General features: G+C 45.1%; 1 protein-coding gene across 2 annotated transcripts in view; it reads left to right on the top strand.

The window, feature by feature from the left end:
- The first annotated feature begins 2,507 nt into the window (after positions 1–2,507).
- The window catches only part of FHL3 (four and a half LIM domains 3), a 52,354-nt gene continuing 38,946 nt past the window's right edge, over positions 2,508–15,915 (top strand). Inside the window, exon 1 of one of the 2 annotated variants that reach the window (XM_029571213.1) lies at positions 2,508–2,530. The gene's annotated coding sequence lies outside the window, so the exon portion shown is untranslated. Of the gene's footprint in view, positions 2,531–3,244; positions 3,398–15,915 lie in introns of those variants that run through there. The other variant, XM_029571212.1, reaches the window with a different exon arrangement.

Here is a 15,915-nt window from a genome sequence, read left to right on the forward strand (position 1 = left end):
GTTCCCGCTTCTGATTGAGCTGGAAATCCAAAGGAACAGGAAGAAACCTTTGGGTCAAAATAACGAAAAACACCCAGAGTCAATATAAGGCATTTACATATTGAAAGACTTAGTATGTTAAGCAACTGTTAACATGGCAGTTAAGGAGGACATATATTTGTGCATTTACAAGGTTAACATGGTAGAATTAGCACGTAGCATGTAGACCATGCCCAGCCACCACCATCCTGCTGGTTGGTTTCTAGGGAGTTTTGTGTGTTGGTATCAACCCAGCTACCTTGAGGCCTGGGGAGATGCTCAGCTAGATTAAGCCACTTATTGTCAAAAGCTTTCAGGATGTGATCCAGTTCTGGTTTTCCACCAAATCATGTAGGTCACTGACCTGGAACCTTTTTAAACTGCAGCAAATTGCTTCCTTTTCTCCTCTGCAGCCAGAGTGGAAGGTGGAGGCTGTCGCTGACCCCAGCACAGTCTTTTTTTCCTTTTAGAAAATCACCACTGGTGATGGTCATCTGTAGAATTTCTATCTCAGTCATCTGGAGAGAAGGGAGGAAAGAGGGGGTCCAGAGGTTCCTCTTGTATGTCTCTTGGCTTCTCAGATAGGAGTCTTTGCTATTGTTTTAAAGCAGGTTTGTATACTGGTTCCTCCACATTTGCCCCATAAAATTAACTTTCTAAACTCAGTCCCCTCAAGAAAAGGATAAGACTAAGAAGACCAGCTTTATTATTTATATGAGGATACTGGAATATGATTATAGGGCTGGGGACGAAAGGGTCCTTGGGCTTCAATGTGCCCTCTGCCTTTCCTTTGAGCCTCCTCCTAAGTTGGAGGTTCCTCTGCTGGAGCTGTAGTTGTGGTAGCACAGCTAGTCCATGCTGTGGTACCAGAGCTACAGTTCACAGATGACAGCAGTTGGAGGGAAGGCTTCAAAGTCAAGGTGTAAATATACTTTGTAAAGCTCCTCTAGTCCTGCAGCAAACATTTTCAGACATTGTGCTGTTGATTTCCTGATTTTGCTGGAGAATAGATGGGGGTGATGTGGACAGGAGACATTTGAAGCTTTGAGAAGAAACATTTCAGGGCAAACCTAGCTGGGATTCTTTACTCCAAACTGAAATGAAAGTAGGTTAAAAAAAAAAAAAAAAAAAGGCCAGAGCAGAATGATGCCCCTTTTTTGAGGTGGTGTTTTCCTTCTGTTGCCAGTGAACTTCCAGCTCAGTCAGAACCAGGGCAGGCAGCTGGCCCCTTGAGTCTTTATTTGCAACTACACGGACACTTCTCCCCTACTTTATATCCCCTCCTGATTTACTTTTGTCAGCCATTGCAGAGACGGTCCTCAGTTGGGTGACAAGCTGTGATGCCCCTTCTGGACCCTGTAACCATGGGCCCTAAATCCAGCCACCAGGTGCCACTATTCCATGACAGCTGGGACTCCCTCTCTGTAGCCTCCCCTCTCTGTAGCATCCCCACCCCTGGACAACCCAGGGAGGAAAAGACCCAAGCTGGGAATTGCATCAGGCCCCTCTATGGCATTGCACAGTTCTTCCACTGAGCTACCAGGCTGACCCTTACCCCTTTTTTTTAAATGCACAATGAGGAAATTCTGGTCTGACATGGGCTCAGTTAGCAGATATAAAACTGAAGTAAGCACAGAGCCCAGAAGTCTAAAATCCTAGGATATTAGAGCATATAAATTATGCTCTCTAATCTGTTCATTTTTCTAAGGCCTCATTTGCAAGGAATTGCTTGAGGAATGCACCTTGGTTAGCTCAAAAGCTTGTGCATATTTAAAAATACCATTCTTATAAAAAGTGTCATAATTTCTACCCAATCACGTGGTTGATTTTCTTTTAACCAGCTCTGTTTTTGGTGGGTTGATAGGGTATTCTCAGATGAGATGACCCTTTAATTGGCATGCTAGGATTTCTTCTACATGTGGTCGGTAGCATTTAACATCTGAGGCAGAGTTTCCACAGAGGCTAGCCAAGCTGTGGAAAATTCCACAGATAAAAGAAATCCCTTTCTCACAGTAAGCCAACACATTCCTCTGTAAAAACCAGGCTGAGGATTGCAAATTCTGGCACCAGCACCCTACACCTAGCTCGCAGACATCCTACATGATAAAAGAAAAGAACAGCAAAGGCTATTTTTCTGACTGCTAAGAATTTGGTTTCATCGGCTTAGCTTTTGGCAGAAAAGCTGCTTGGGAGTTAATGGAAAGGTCTTACTGAGAGCAGTAAAACTGGCTGGATTCTTCACAGGGCCAGCTTCCCCGTTTCTATTAACGTATTCCTGGGTGCACGTCAGGCTCCTCTGGGGTAGATTGACCCGGAATGCCATGAGCATACCTGGTAGGAATCTCAGAGCCCTTCCACTGCTGTGTCACAAACCATTGCCAGGGCCAGAGCTGGGGAAGATATTTTAAAATGTATCAAATAGATTTTATCTCTGTATTTTTTATTTGTCATCCAGGCAAAGATATAATATTTGACACAACATATACAGTAGCCATAATGAAATGCAACAAAGGTATGTGAAATATTAACCGATGATATTTCTATATAATAATAATCTGTTTTGGGACAATTCGGTATATTTGTATTTATTTATAACCCGCTTAAATTTTGAGGGTAGTCAGTTTTCTTTAGAAGGGCAGCCATATAAGCACTGAGAAACTCTTCAAGGTCTTCACTTTTTAATCTTGATCCTGAGGACATATTACTGGTTTTAATATAATCAGGAAAATGTATCCTCCTTAGCCCCTCCCACAATTAAGAATCTATTGTAAATAAATGGGGGAGTCCCCATTAGATCCCCATGCAGGCGTCATGCTGATGCAATAAGTATGAAGTCAGCATGGAGAATAACTGGAAATAAGGATTTAAAAAATGGAATAGGGAGAGGTAGCGAGAACGGGTGGAGTCATTTTTTATTCCTGTCAAAGCATGAAAATAAGAACCTAAGAAGCGCTATGCTGGATCAGACCAAGATCCATGGAGCCCAGCATCCCGTCACCGAAGTACCCGTCAGATCCTAAGACGACCTGCCAGACATTCCTTGTGTTACCCAGAAACGCGAGTACCAAAGAAGCGCTGGCAGCCCTTCCGCTTGCTGCTTTGCGGTTGGCCCCTTGCTCTGCACCTCTTGCGCAGACCCCGCCCCAGTGCCGTTGCCCCGCCCTCGAGGTGGCTCCCTTCCCCGGAGGGCGTGACTTATGCAAACGCGGCGGGCGGGGCTTTGTGACCGCCTGGCGCTGCTGCCCCGGCTCAGTGCACACTTGTGTCTGCGGCTGACTCCGCAGAGCTGCGGGTCCGAGGGGTGCCGGCGGGCCCGGGGAGAGAGCAGGACTCTGTGGCCAGGAGAGAAATCCGCTGAGCGGAGGGAAGACGAGGCCAGGTGAGCGGGGACGGCGGCCTAAAGGGATCGTGCCCCTGCCCGGGTGTAGCTCGTGCCAGCTGCCGTCGGGCAGAGGTTAAGTCGCACCCACGGGATGAAGCTGCTAGCCAACCACCCCATTTCCAGTCATGCTTTCCCCTAAACCACAATCGTATTGATCTCTGTTGTTTGTTGTCTTCTCAGTCCGAAAAGGTTTTGCAGGATTCACTTTTGGGGTGCTGCTTTTGATCCTAAATAAGTAGTTTCAGAATAGCTGAATAGAGAAAAGAATTTTTAAGTGGCATTGGTGACATCCTACTGATTATTTCAAATAACCTGATCCCAAAGCAAACAGAAGCCTTTAAAATCAGGGGACCAGTGCACTGAAGTGCATTAATGGGATTGCAAGCTTTAAGGTGTATAAACTGGCTTGCACGTGTAAACACTGCTGTTAACCCGCATTAGACGAACTTGCTATACTTTTAATGCAAGATCTCTTCTAATGGAGCAATGAGAGCAAACCTATGCACAATAGGTCGTTTCCCCAATATCGCTGAAAAAAGTATGCTTGGAAATTGCTTTATCGTCGCCAAACTTTTGCGATACCCTATGTACGTGCGTACCCTTCCATCTAATTCATTTGCATGTCATTTACATCGGCCGTAAGTACGCGCGATAAACAGCATGCGCGCATGTATCGAGGGCAGCCGTGGCGCACTTTTGTTCCTTGGCCCCCCGAGTTCCAAGCCTGGGGAGGGGGGTAGGAATGAGCCGGGGAAAATGTAGCCCGACGAGAGAGCCTTCGCTTTTCAAAACGGTGGTCGTACTGTCCGTCTGGCTCAGGATCACCGATGAGCGGGCCATCCTGGACTGGCACGGACCAGAACCTGATGAGCGATCGTTTTTAGTAGGGTGAATTTGAAAAGCGATATAGAGACTCCTCTGTTGTTTATAAATAAAATTGCATCTCATCTGTAGAGATTTCTGTATATAGTACTGGAAAGCACTTTCATTTGGGGTCTTGCCAGGTTAGGTTCTTAAAAACCTGTTTAAATGTGTGTTGGTGGTTTCTTGTTTTCTGGATATTTAGTCTGGGCGTTGGACTGCCTTACCTGCAACTTTCAGTTATCTATTAAATAGCTTTTCCCAGTAGTTGAGTTAATAAGTAATATGTAATTAGCAAATCTTGGTGATAATTCACATTTTATGACAAGGGAAATCAATATGCAGCATTTTTATAGTGGGTGGACCTTGATAGACAGCCAGTTATCCACTGAATCAGTAGAACACCTTTTAAAACTTTCTGTCTAGAAGCAAAATACTGATCATTCAGTAAATTTAAGAATATATTTGATGAAAGCTGCAGTTAGAAGTTTGGCTGAAGGATGGGAGCCAGGAGCAGATTAATCATGTGGGGACCAGGGCTGGCAGCAGAGGGCGCAATGTAGAAATTGATGCATTATTGAAATACATTTACATGACTTCTTTTATTTCCCTTTGTGCATTGTTTCTGACGGGCCTAAACGCATTAATTTTGACGGAATAACTTGCATGGAAGCTTGCGTTCTGCAGGCAAGCTTTATTACAATGCAGGCATTGTGTGTCCAGGCCTGTGATGTGTTGGCATTTGTTCCCGCTCTGTGTGAAAGTGGATAACTGTTAGCCTTCCAAAGAATGTCTATACTTTGATCTGCATAAATATTTCAAAATACCCTTCCTGTGGTAGTCTTTGTTACAAGAACCACATCTTTATTGCCCCTGATATGGTATGTAGAGTTTGAAAATGACTTTTTGACTCACAGCAAAACAAAAAAAAAGCCTTGGGATGTACAGGAGCTGGAGTTGGTGGTGTGGTAATATAGCTAGTTTTAGTCAATGGTGAGTCTTGGTCGCTTTATTTGGGCTTCCAGCTCAGTCAGAACGGAGCTTTACTGCAGGCTTTGGTACAATGAATCTACTTGGGGTTTCTTCCCTTATTTTAATCTCCTGTCCTGTGTAGCCCAGCCATTGCCAGAGCCCTGCTTACACAGTCAGTAGGTGTCACTCCTCCTGACCAACAGCTGGGATGCCTTCTCCATGAATGCACTGCAGTTGCCCTGCAGAGATAACTGACATGGTGCCCAGCCTGACGTGCCCATACAGGTTAAGTTGTTCAGGGTCACACAGCAAGTGCTGAAGGATGGAGCAGGGGTTCTGGATGCATGGAGCTACATTGACGCTGTCAGCCCAGGTCAAGTTCCAAGTGGCCCATGAGCCTTTGTAATACTAGATTTTCCCTGTCTGATTCCAGTCCAATCCCATCTTTTTCATTCTTATCTGATATCTGTAATTTGGGTATTTATATTACTACTAATGAAAAGTGCCCAGCGTTGCTTAGCTAGGTTGTAATAAAGTAGACTGTGTGTTTGGGGATATCTGTGCCTGATAGTGTGTGTGGTGTGCATATGCATGTGCCAGCTAGTATGTACATGTGTGTGTGTGTGTGTGCGTGTGCCATTGCCTGCCTGTTCCTGAGTGTGGGAACATGAGACAGGGCTTTGCAGACAGAGCATATTAGTAAACATTACTCCACGTTGCTTGGGTTGTCTGATCAATAACAGCCTGTGAGTGTGCACGCTTGTGTGTGTGTGTGTGTGTGGAGGAGAAGGGGAACACCTGTGTATTTGCGATAGTGCTTTGCACCTTCTACTGTTCTGGGTACTCCTGGTGGCCACTGACATGACAACGTGACCAACTGCCACAAGCCTTATGGACTTGTCAGTAGAATCAGTATCTAAAGGAAATGAGAAGGCTAAATGTGCTGACAAATAACTTTCTTTGGCTCACACACTGTCCTGTAAAACTGTTTTGTCTGTATGTCGCACTTTATAAGGTAAGCATCGGGGTTGCACACTCTCAACCCTTAGGGTTTGTTATGTGTGATTAAGTAAATTATGTCAGGTCAAACAGTATGTTAGACATGCTGGTGGGAGAAGTGGGATTGCTTCCATGTGCCACAACTGTGGGCTGTAACTGCAATGCATTGCATTATAGGACTCCTCTTCATGACCAGCAGGCTTTGAGCTCCATTGCCATTGTCCTTTCCAGGTCTGTTTCCTCATTACAGTGGAAAAGGTTGTGCAGCTCACCAGCTGAAGGGCAACAGAGGCTGGCAAAGGCTGGAATCGAGTGAGGAAGGAGAAGCCGTTTCCTGCCCTGGGAGAGAGAGCAGCAGCTTGTTTGCACAGTTCCGTCCTGTGCTAGGCTCTGCAGCTGAATAGTAATCCCTAGGTGTAGACTTATGGCTTTTAATCTTGATGTCCCCATTGTGTGCTGTGTAAAGGCAAGCAGCTGTGTCCGAGAACATGTGGCACCAGATAATGATGATCATAGGAGGATGGTGCTGTAACAGCTGCTTGGTCATAGCAGAAAAAAAAGGAGATGGAGGAAGAGGGCAGAGCTTGTCTGGCAGAACAAAAGGACTTCAGTTGAAAGGAAGACCTGAGAAGTAGGAATAAGGAATATTGCCCAAACTCCCATTGTGTGTAGCCTTTGTACCTAAATAAGAAGGTAAGAAGTCCTTAACTGCACCTTTCTTTTGGAGGTAAGAAAAAGCCTCCAAGAAGCTCCCTAATTAAGCTCAGAGTAAAAGCTGGAATGATTGAAGCTGCTGCTTAAGGATGGACAGAGGCTCGTTGGGAGCAGTGCTAATTGCAGGTTTGGGAGCTTTTTGCGCTGTAGGTCTGTCTACGTCCTTATGAAATTGCCCGCCTCACACCACTGATGTCATGGCTTTGTTGTCTTCCTTAGCAAGGCAACCATCAAAGGAACCACGGATAACTCCGCAATATTTAATTCTGCCCCATTACCTCCTGCTTGCTTGGGCTAGAAAACCACATATCCATTAAGAAAAGCCAGAGCTGCTGATGGAGGGAAACCTACTTGCCATCTTCAGAAGCAAAACAATCCTGGCATTTCCCTTGTTTTGTTCCGTTCCCTTCTGGAGGCATTTAATGTGTTACAGACGAAGTCCTGGTTAATTTAGGACTCATGCAATTGAGCATTTAGCCCTCAAATTACGTCTTTCCCCTGTAAGCTCAATGGAAAATGTGAATTCCTTAAAACACCAGAGCATCCGGCTCACGTAGAGTCCTCCAGGTCAGGTTTTCAGGATATTCAAAACAAACCTGTATGAGAGAGACTTCTGAATTTTCCCAGCTAACTGCCTGTGGGACCCACTTTTACGCTTTTGACAAAATCACAGTATCTGGATCAAGATAAACTGCGTGCAGAGCCCCCGGTAAATCCTGGGGACTTTCATGGTTTCCAGAAAGTAAATGTGGTGCCACCTGTTTAAAATAATTTCCACCCTGATCTACCCCTTCACGGCCGAGGAGAGTTGCTAGTGAGTGTAGGGTCACCAGCAGGCTTCAAGTTGGGACAGGCTGAGCCGCTCCTTCTTCTCACCCCATTGCATCTGTGCACTTGAGGTCCTGCCGGCCTTCAAGAAATTAGAACTAGAGCCCACAGATACAGTGAGGCTAAAAACCAGGATTCAGCTCAGCCTCTTATGATACAGCTGTACAGTCAGCTTCATTTAAATGAGCCACATCACCCAAACAAAGAAGCAAGCCAGCCAAGTTTGATAGTTAAAACGCCATGAGTTAGAGCTGTTGATTTTAACAGGCAGGGCTAACTAGCCCAGCTCCTGGAGCCGTCGCAGGTTTCCCAGAGGGGAGTTGGAAGGGCTTATTGCTGAAACATGACTAGAGGAGCACCTTGAACAGTCTCGGCCTCTCCATGACGCATCCTTACAGCTGCTTTTCTCAGAAATCTACTTTCCAGATGTGACGGCTTTTCTTCCCTTCTTAAAAACAACAAAAAGAAATACTGCTGGCAATTGTTTCAAACATTGCATAAACAAGTTTATGCCAACCAATCTGCAAAAAAGATGGGAGAACTGGATGGGGAGAAAAGAGGCTTTGGATTTTGGAGTGCACTTGCATTTCTTGACAGAATATTGTTTATATTTTGAAAAGACTTTCTTTTTTTAATGGACTGAATCTCCTCAAGCTTTTGAGCATTAACTAAGTATCCTCTGCTCCATTTTGGATGCCAAGAAAGTTTGGAGATCCCAGACAGATTTCCACTTAGTAAGAAGCAGCTTTCAGGTTCTTTTTTTATGAGAACATTTAGTAAAAAATTTAAAAAAAAAACCCAACCCCCACACAGTTTCTTCCCAGGCATTTCATAATGTTGAAACTCCAAAGACGTAATTTCCCCCACCCCAGCATTAACTGGCATTGCGATCCCAGAGGAAACGGAGGCTTACGCAATCTCCAAGGACTGCAGTGTCGAAACGCCACTTGGACATGATAGGAATAACCTTCTCCAGCTTTGGCTTAATCGAGGGAGGTAAAGCAGGATGGATTTTTTTTTGTTTGTCTCCAGGTCCCAGAAAGCAAAACAAAGTTCCCAGAACAAAAACATTTTAGTGTATTAGCCAAATTGTGTTTGGATTGTTTTCTTTTGATAACGGTAATCTGAATATGTGATGACTCAATCTGCAGAAAGAAACTTCTGGCCTGTAACTCCTCTCCCTTACCTTTTTGTAGCTCTGCTTATTTTCGAGAAGGGGACTACAATGGCCTTAAGGTTTTGGGAAAGGACAAAAATGTCTCAGGATGCAAAATACTATTTTGTCACCTTTTTAAAGACTAGGCATCAGGATGTATTAATTTATTTAAAATACTTAGAACTCCTACCGTCACCAACCTACATAACACAAATAAAACCAAGATGGATCTCTGAAATAAAAATTGAAAACATGGCACCCAGCATTCAACAGACTTAACAGTGAAGGCATCTCTTCAAAAGCCTACTCAAGTAGATACTTTCAGTAGTTTTCAGAACTGAATAGTAGAGATCTCAATCTTTCAATTATCTGTCTGCTTATTCCATAGACATGGTCCAGCAACACAATTCTCCAATTGATGGAAGCTGGTGTAATTTAAAGCAATACGGGAGTAGTATGGTCCTAAATCACAGTATTCCTGTAGTCTGAGGAAGACCAATATATAATACATTACAGTAATCGAGTGTTGACATCACTAACAAGTGGAATCCCAATTTCAGGTTGGGCGCAGAGAGAAAACGCTTTAACTGCAGCAACATCCAGAGCTTATGGAATGCATCCTTACTGCTTTCTTTACAGGAGGGCGCAAAGTTCGTGACATAGCCATCATATAGCTAAGATTGCGGCATACCGTAGTAGTGGAGTTGTTACCTGCAATTCCCTACCTTTCTTCGTGCAAGTTTTCTTCTTGGAGACTTATGCCTCCTAAATGCAAAGGTTGGGTTAGGGTTTTTCCCTCCGAACCCCCCACCCTCTCGGACAACAGCTCATTACCAACTTTACCTCTGCATTGCAGGGAACTGAGGATCCTGATGTGCCCTGCCGTGAGGATCCTCAGTGGTCACTGGTGGAGGAAGTTTCCCTGCGTCCCTTGGATGATCGTCTGCCGCCAGCTGAAAGGTGCGAGTCCTCATCCAGCATCGCGGCACAGGAGCAATGACCGTGGGAGGGGCTGGTGGTTTGACTGTTTCGGGGCGGCTTGATTCATCTTTGCCTATGGAGAAGCTCCATGTGGAGGGATTGCTGGCATTTTCCCCCTCTTCTTTGGTTTCCTCAGACGTGGGTGAACTGGAGGAAGGTCTAGATGGTGTTCCATTGGTTGCATCCTGGGTGAGCTAAAATATTCCACCCATTTCTACTCTTCCGATTCCACCTCAGCCGGCTGTAGTGACATTAGATTCCCTCTGGGAAATAATGACAGGATTCGGAAATCCTTGAACTCTTGTATTCAAAAGAAGGATACTCTTTCCTCTAAATTTGAGCAATTTCTTCTCATGAATGTCAACTCGTGGCTATAAATTCTAAGGTTTCAGCTATTGAGGATAATTGCAGATTCAAACTGTTAACTTAGCCTTTCAAAAAGGATCGAGCAGCTTGAAAATCAACCCAGGAATTTGAATCTGAGGCTACAGAATCTCCCAAAGCTTATGGGGGAAATTCTGGAAGTAACTCTGAGGAGATATTTTCTGGAAGTTTTGGGTTTTGCCTTTAACCGGTTACGAAGTGTTGCTCGATTTTATTTTTTCTCTCTAAAAATTCTGCTGTACCTAATGTTACTACTCATGATTTAACTAATTTCTTGGAAAATTCAGATGTTGAAATTATTGAATGTAGAAAGTTGTTTGTTTCTTTTTATTCTACTCAAGATTTAAGTAAGGGGTAAGCCAGAGGTTCTTTAGGAATGTAACCTCTTTATTTAACGGTCAGTCAATCAGCATTTTCCCTGACTTAGCTCGGGTAACACAAGAATGTCGAAGACGATGTCTTGATTTACGCCAAAAAGCTATAGCAATTGGCTGTTCCTTTAAATTGCATTACCCATGTAAATGTGTTATCAACTTTAAAAATGAGTGTTTCATATTCTTTTTGCCTGAGTAACTTAGAGTTCTTGGAATCCAGGAAATCTGTGACATCTCCAATTTCTATTCAGTAGGGCATCATTAACTAGCTGTTCGATCCATGTCAAGCCTGTTTATCTCATTATATTGAATGTCCTATAATACTCCTCGTGTTTATTTTTAATGTCTCTCGCCTCCTGTTAGAATTTTGAATAGGGAGATTGCATTTGCTTAATTGTTTTCTTTTAGTTTCATTGTTATTTCTGCAAGTACTGCTTTGTTTTGATGGCAGAGTGTTTAAGCTTTGTTATTATATATTGAAAGTTGATGATTAAAAAAGCCAAGATTGCAAATTTGCCTGGAGATAAAAATCTCAACACCCTCAAAACAAAAGCTGGTTGGAATGTTTACCAATGGAAAATGTGATGGAAAATGACTTCAGTCTTTTTTTGTATTTAACATCAGCCTGTTCTCTGAAAGCCTGGAGTCAGTCTGACATCTTTACCAGAGCCCCATCAACAGAAGGCAAAATAAGAGAAAGAAGCGCATGTCCTCAGTGAATATCTAGTAACCAACTGCCAAATTAGGTAAAAGCTGAGAACACATAAATCTAAATAGTAAAAGGGTTGCAAATAACTCTGACCCCTGTGGCCCCTCTCTCTCCAGTTTCAAGGGAGACGCCACGGACTCTGCAAAGGACACTGCAGTCTGTCTGAAAGAAAGGACCCAAGTCAGTCTAAAACTCCAGAAGTTATTTCAATTGTTTTCAAACGACACACTAAACTTGAATGATCAAGTAAAACTAAGAAAATGAGTTCCATTGTCAAAACCGTGGTGGAAAACCTCAAAGCTGGACGGTAGTAAGGTCTGAAGGGTTCTTAATAACTGCTCTAAAAAGCGTTTACGTTTGCTTTGTGTACAGGTTTTCATTGGCATGGTCCCGCATCCTAAAGCTCACTGCAGCAAACTCGCAGTTGGCTGAAAACTTGGCACAGGGTAATGAAGAGCTTTTGAGGCTACTTTCCCAAGTTAAGCTTGTTTGCTTTTCTCTTTTCTTAATGAATTATTGTAACGTTTCATGTGACAGTCTTAATTGGTACAGAGAGGGTGCATCTGGCTGTTGCCATCATCCACAGGTGGCAAAGGGTGGAACAGTCTTCAGATTAGGTTAGCTGTGAAATATGCGAGGGGCATCCTTTGACAGTACGTACCATGGCAAGGACAGGCCGCCACTATAATAAACCTGCACAGCCCCTAGCCATCGGGTTACAAATCTTCAGTGGTCGGTCAGGCAATAGAAGATGCTTGGACCTCAGCGACTGCGACAGCAGACAAAGGCTTGTTAGTGATCACGCCGCCAAGGGGGCGGAGTTAGCAATCTGTTGTGAATCTGCTAAGGAGTTAGCAATCTGTTATGGATCAAGCCGCCCGGGGGCGGAGTTAGCAATCTGGTCGCCGCATCTCAAAAAAGATATAATTGCGATGGAGAAGGTACAGAGAAGGGCTACCAAAATGATAAGGGGAATGGAACAGCTCCCCTATGAGGAAAGACTAAAGAGGTTAGGACTTTTCAGCTTGGAGAAGAGACGACTGAGGGGGGATATGATAGAAGTGTTTAAAATCATGAGAGGTCTAGAACGGGTAGATGTGAATCGGTTATTTACTCTTTCGGATAGTAGAAAGACTAGGGGGCACTCCATGAAGTTAGCATGGGGCACATTTAAAACTAATCGGAGAAAGTTCTTTTTCACTCAATGCACAATTAAACTCTGGAATTTGTTGCCAGAGGATGTGGTTAGTGCAGTTAGTATAGCTGTGTTTAAAAAAAGGATTGGATAAGTTCTTGGAGGAGAAGTCCATTACCTGCTATTAAGTTCACTTAGAGAATAGCCACTGCCATTAGCAATGGTTACATGGAATAGACTTAGTTTTTGGGTACTTGCCAGGTTCTTATGGCCTGGATTGGCCACTGTTGGAAACAGGATGCTGGGCTTGATGGACCCTTGGTCTGACCCAGTATGGCATTTTCTTATGTTCTTATGTTATAGATCACCTCCTCCAGAGGGGAGAAGTGAGTAATATGATCAATGCTGCTCCCTCAAAGGGAGGAGCTAGCCTTCTGTAATACTCCTTAGGCGGGGTCAATGATCTGTTGTAGGTTGGCTTCCACAGTGTGGCAGTCTGTATGATACCATTCTAGTAGTGTAAGGAATAAACACTTAGTGGAAATTGGTGAATCCTTGGGCCAATGGCAGATGACAGCGCCCCCAGGAGGATATCCTGAGAGGGACCACCAGCTAGGCTAGAGTATGGAGACAACACAGATAGTTCTTTATTAGACAGGAAGTAGAACCACCAGAGGTGGCAGTAGTGAGTTGATATGCCCGGCAGGGCTGAAGTCCCTCGGATACTGGAACTGCGATCTCTGGGTTGCTGAGCTGTAGAGAGAGACTATAGATATTGAGTAGACAGGGTGTGCTGGATACATAACCAGTGGTAGATGATACACTCACAATTGTAGATATCTGTAATGGCTTCTATGCAACAGAGAGTCTTCAGTATATTCAGGAACAGGAGCTGTAGGCGAGTACTGGTTCCTATATGCAGTCTGGAATAAGAACTCACAATATCTGTGTATGAGATGGCTTCTGAGATAGAAGAGCGTCTATGAAGGGTTTTAGGAACATGGGCCCTCGTGGAGCGAGTACCGGTTCCTATCTGCAATAGTAACTCATGATCTCCGTACCTGTGATAACGTCTTAGACAGAAGGGAGTCTTCAGAGATTAGGAACATAGGCCCTTGTAGAGCGAGTACCGATTCCTATCTGTAATAGAACTCGGTGTTCACGTCTGCGATCGCTTCCAGGCAGTAAGGAGTCTTCTGAGCATTCAGGGACGTAGGCCCTCGAAGAGCGAGTACCGGATCCCGCTTAGCAGTCTGAAATCAAGAAGAGAGAGCGGGGCCCCCGAGGAGCGGGTACCCCTTGGTAAGTTTGTGGAGGCAGAGCAGCAGAGAAGTTTCCTCCTTGCTAACTCGATTCGTAGTAGCAAACGAAGACCTTTTAAGTTGGAAGCGGATGATGTCACTGCGGGGGGACGCCCCCGAGGTTCGCGGCCTTGCCGGTACAAACTCTGGGGCGCGCATGCGCACCCTTACGTCATCAGGAACATGGCGGATCTGCAGCATCAGGCCAGCCCGGGGATTCCAGGAAGCACAGCGAGGAGAAGCCGCGGCAGCATCTGTCCGTCAGACCCGAAGGGAGTCGCCACTAATGTAGAGAGGGTGGAGCGAGGGCGAGAACAGGCACGAACGCAACAAGGCTACGGTGATACAAGATTTGTAATCATCTCAGAATCCTTGACATTAAACCATGGTCCTGCTCAGTCAGCCGTGTGGAATCTTCTCTACAATGCAAATATTCCCACATGGGCATCTGCCATGCACATGACTTCCAGCATACTCTTTTTACCACAGACTGGACAGTCAAGCAAGATCCGCCGCCTCTTCCTCTGCAGTAGTGATGACCCGCGGAGGAGGAGAGAGGGCCCATGGTCTGTGGTCTCTGCTGTGGAGGGTGGGAGGGCCCATGGTCTCTAGTGTGTCTGTGCTTAGAGAGGAGGGAAGGAAGTCCATCTCTGCATTTAGTGCACAAATCTTGGATCCATGCATCAGGTCTCCTTCTGGAACCCTGCATCATGGCCCTAAAATCTGCCGATGAATGAATGACTCCCTCTCTCCTGTCCCCCACCCAAACCAGAGCAGGGCTAGGTATCAGAGCCAGGTCCCTCCCTGTGGAACTGCCATCGTGCCTGGATGGAGCGCAGCGCTGGCAGCTGGGACTGCTTTACCTCACTCCACAAAAATGCTTTCATATTGAGAGAATGGAAACAGTCTGAGGTTTCTGCTCTGGGGAGGTTTGTGCTAACATCTGATTCAGCCCCAGCCTGGTCCTGGCTGCAGAGAGCTCCTGTAGGGGGGACGAGAGAAGGCAGAGGATGCGCCATGCTGTCTCTCTCCAAAATTTGTGGCCCCTTTCTCTACACACGTTTGTCAGAGGCCTGAGAATAGTTCACCTGGGACATTTGAGAAGAAAATAGAAATGCTTTATTATGATTCTAGCAACAAGTAACCGCAAAGCTGTACGTAGTAATGGGGTAGGATTAAAGTGACTACACACGTGCTTTCGGGGGGGGGGGAAGGCAGCCGTTCCTTTATTTAATCATCATCAAGGTTGTGCATATATACACACACTTACAGGAGCCATTGAATTAGCACATTTCTACTGCAACAAGTGGGATGCTAAAGCAGTGCACACCACGTTGACAGCACTGAGAAGCTGCTGACTGGCAGAGACGTTAATCGACATTAAATAGGCCCAGGACCTCTTTAATTATAATGTCTGGCTGACTTTTGTTCAAGGAAGGCAGTGGATAAGTCTAAAACGACAGACCATCATTTTTTTTTAAATCAAAGGTTCTGCGAGGTCCTTCTTGACATTACCGTGCAGAGTGCCTGGAGGTTCTGTTTTGTGTCCCTGCTGAATACTTTGTGGATTTTAGATACTGACAGTGCTTAGCTGTCCTAACTTCTTGGGTCCTTGCTGGTATTTGCTGTACTGAAGTAGGATGTAGGCAGGAAAAAATACTCTCTCTCCGTGACAGTGTTGTCTGGCTGAGGTTTTGGAGTTGCTGTTTGCTTTTGCTCTTGTGAACACCAGCATGTTTCTGGAGGCTGTGGTGTTGTGGTACATAGATTGCGTGGCTGATACTGCCAGAGACTGGCTTTAATTTCATCTCGAGCCAGAACTGACTGAATTTTCAGTAGGAAGCTGGTTTCTGCTCCAGCGCGCCACTGGGCTGTGCCTGGCTTTGATCCGGAATACCACTGCCCTTTCTCTGGGGAATCTACCTTCTGACCTGGCACACCGTTGTGTGAGATGCAGGGTTCTGATCCGTTCACTGATTGAAGCCGAGGTCTGATCCAGAACTAAGCTTTCTCCCAGTGGTGATGTCACCCTGAGGTCTGTGATGTCATGGCATTCAGCCTGTCTAGCATCTGCTTAAGAAAGCGCTAATTTATCCACCTG

Source organism: Rhinatrema bivittatum, chromosome 11 (assembly GCF_901001135.1).
Source record: "Rhinatrema bivittatum chromosome 11, aRhiBiv1.1, whole genome shotgun sequence".
Taxonomy (NCBI): Eukaryota; Metazoa; Chordata; class Amphibia; order Gymnophiona; family Rhinatrematidae; genus Rhinatrema; species Rhinatrema bivittatum.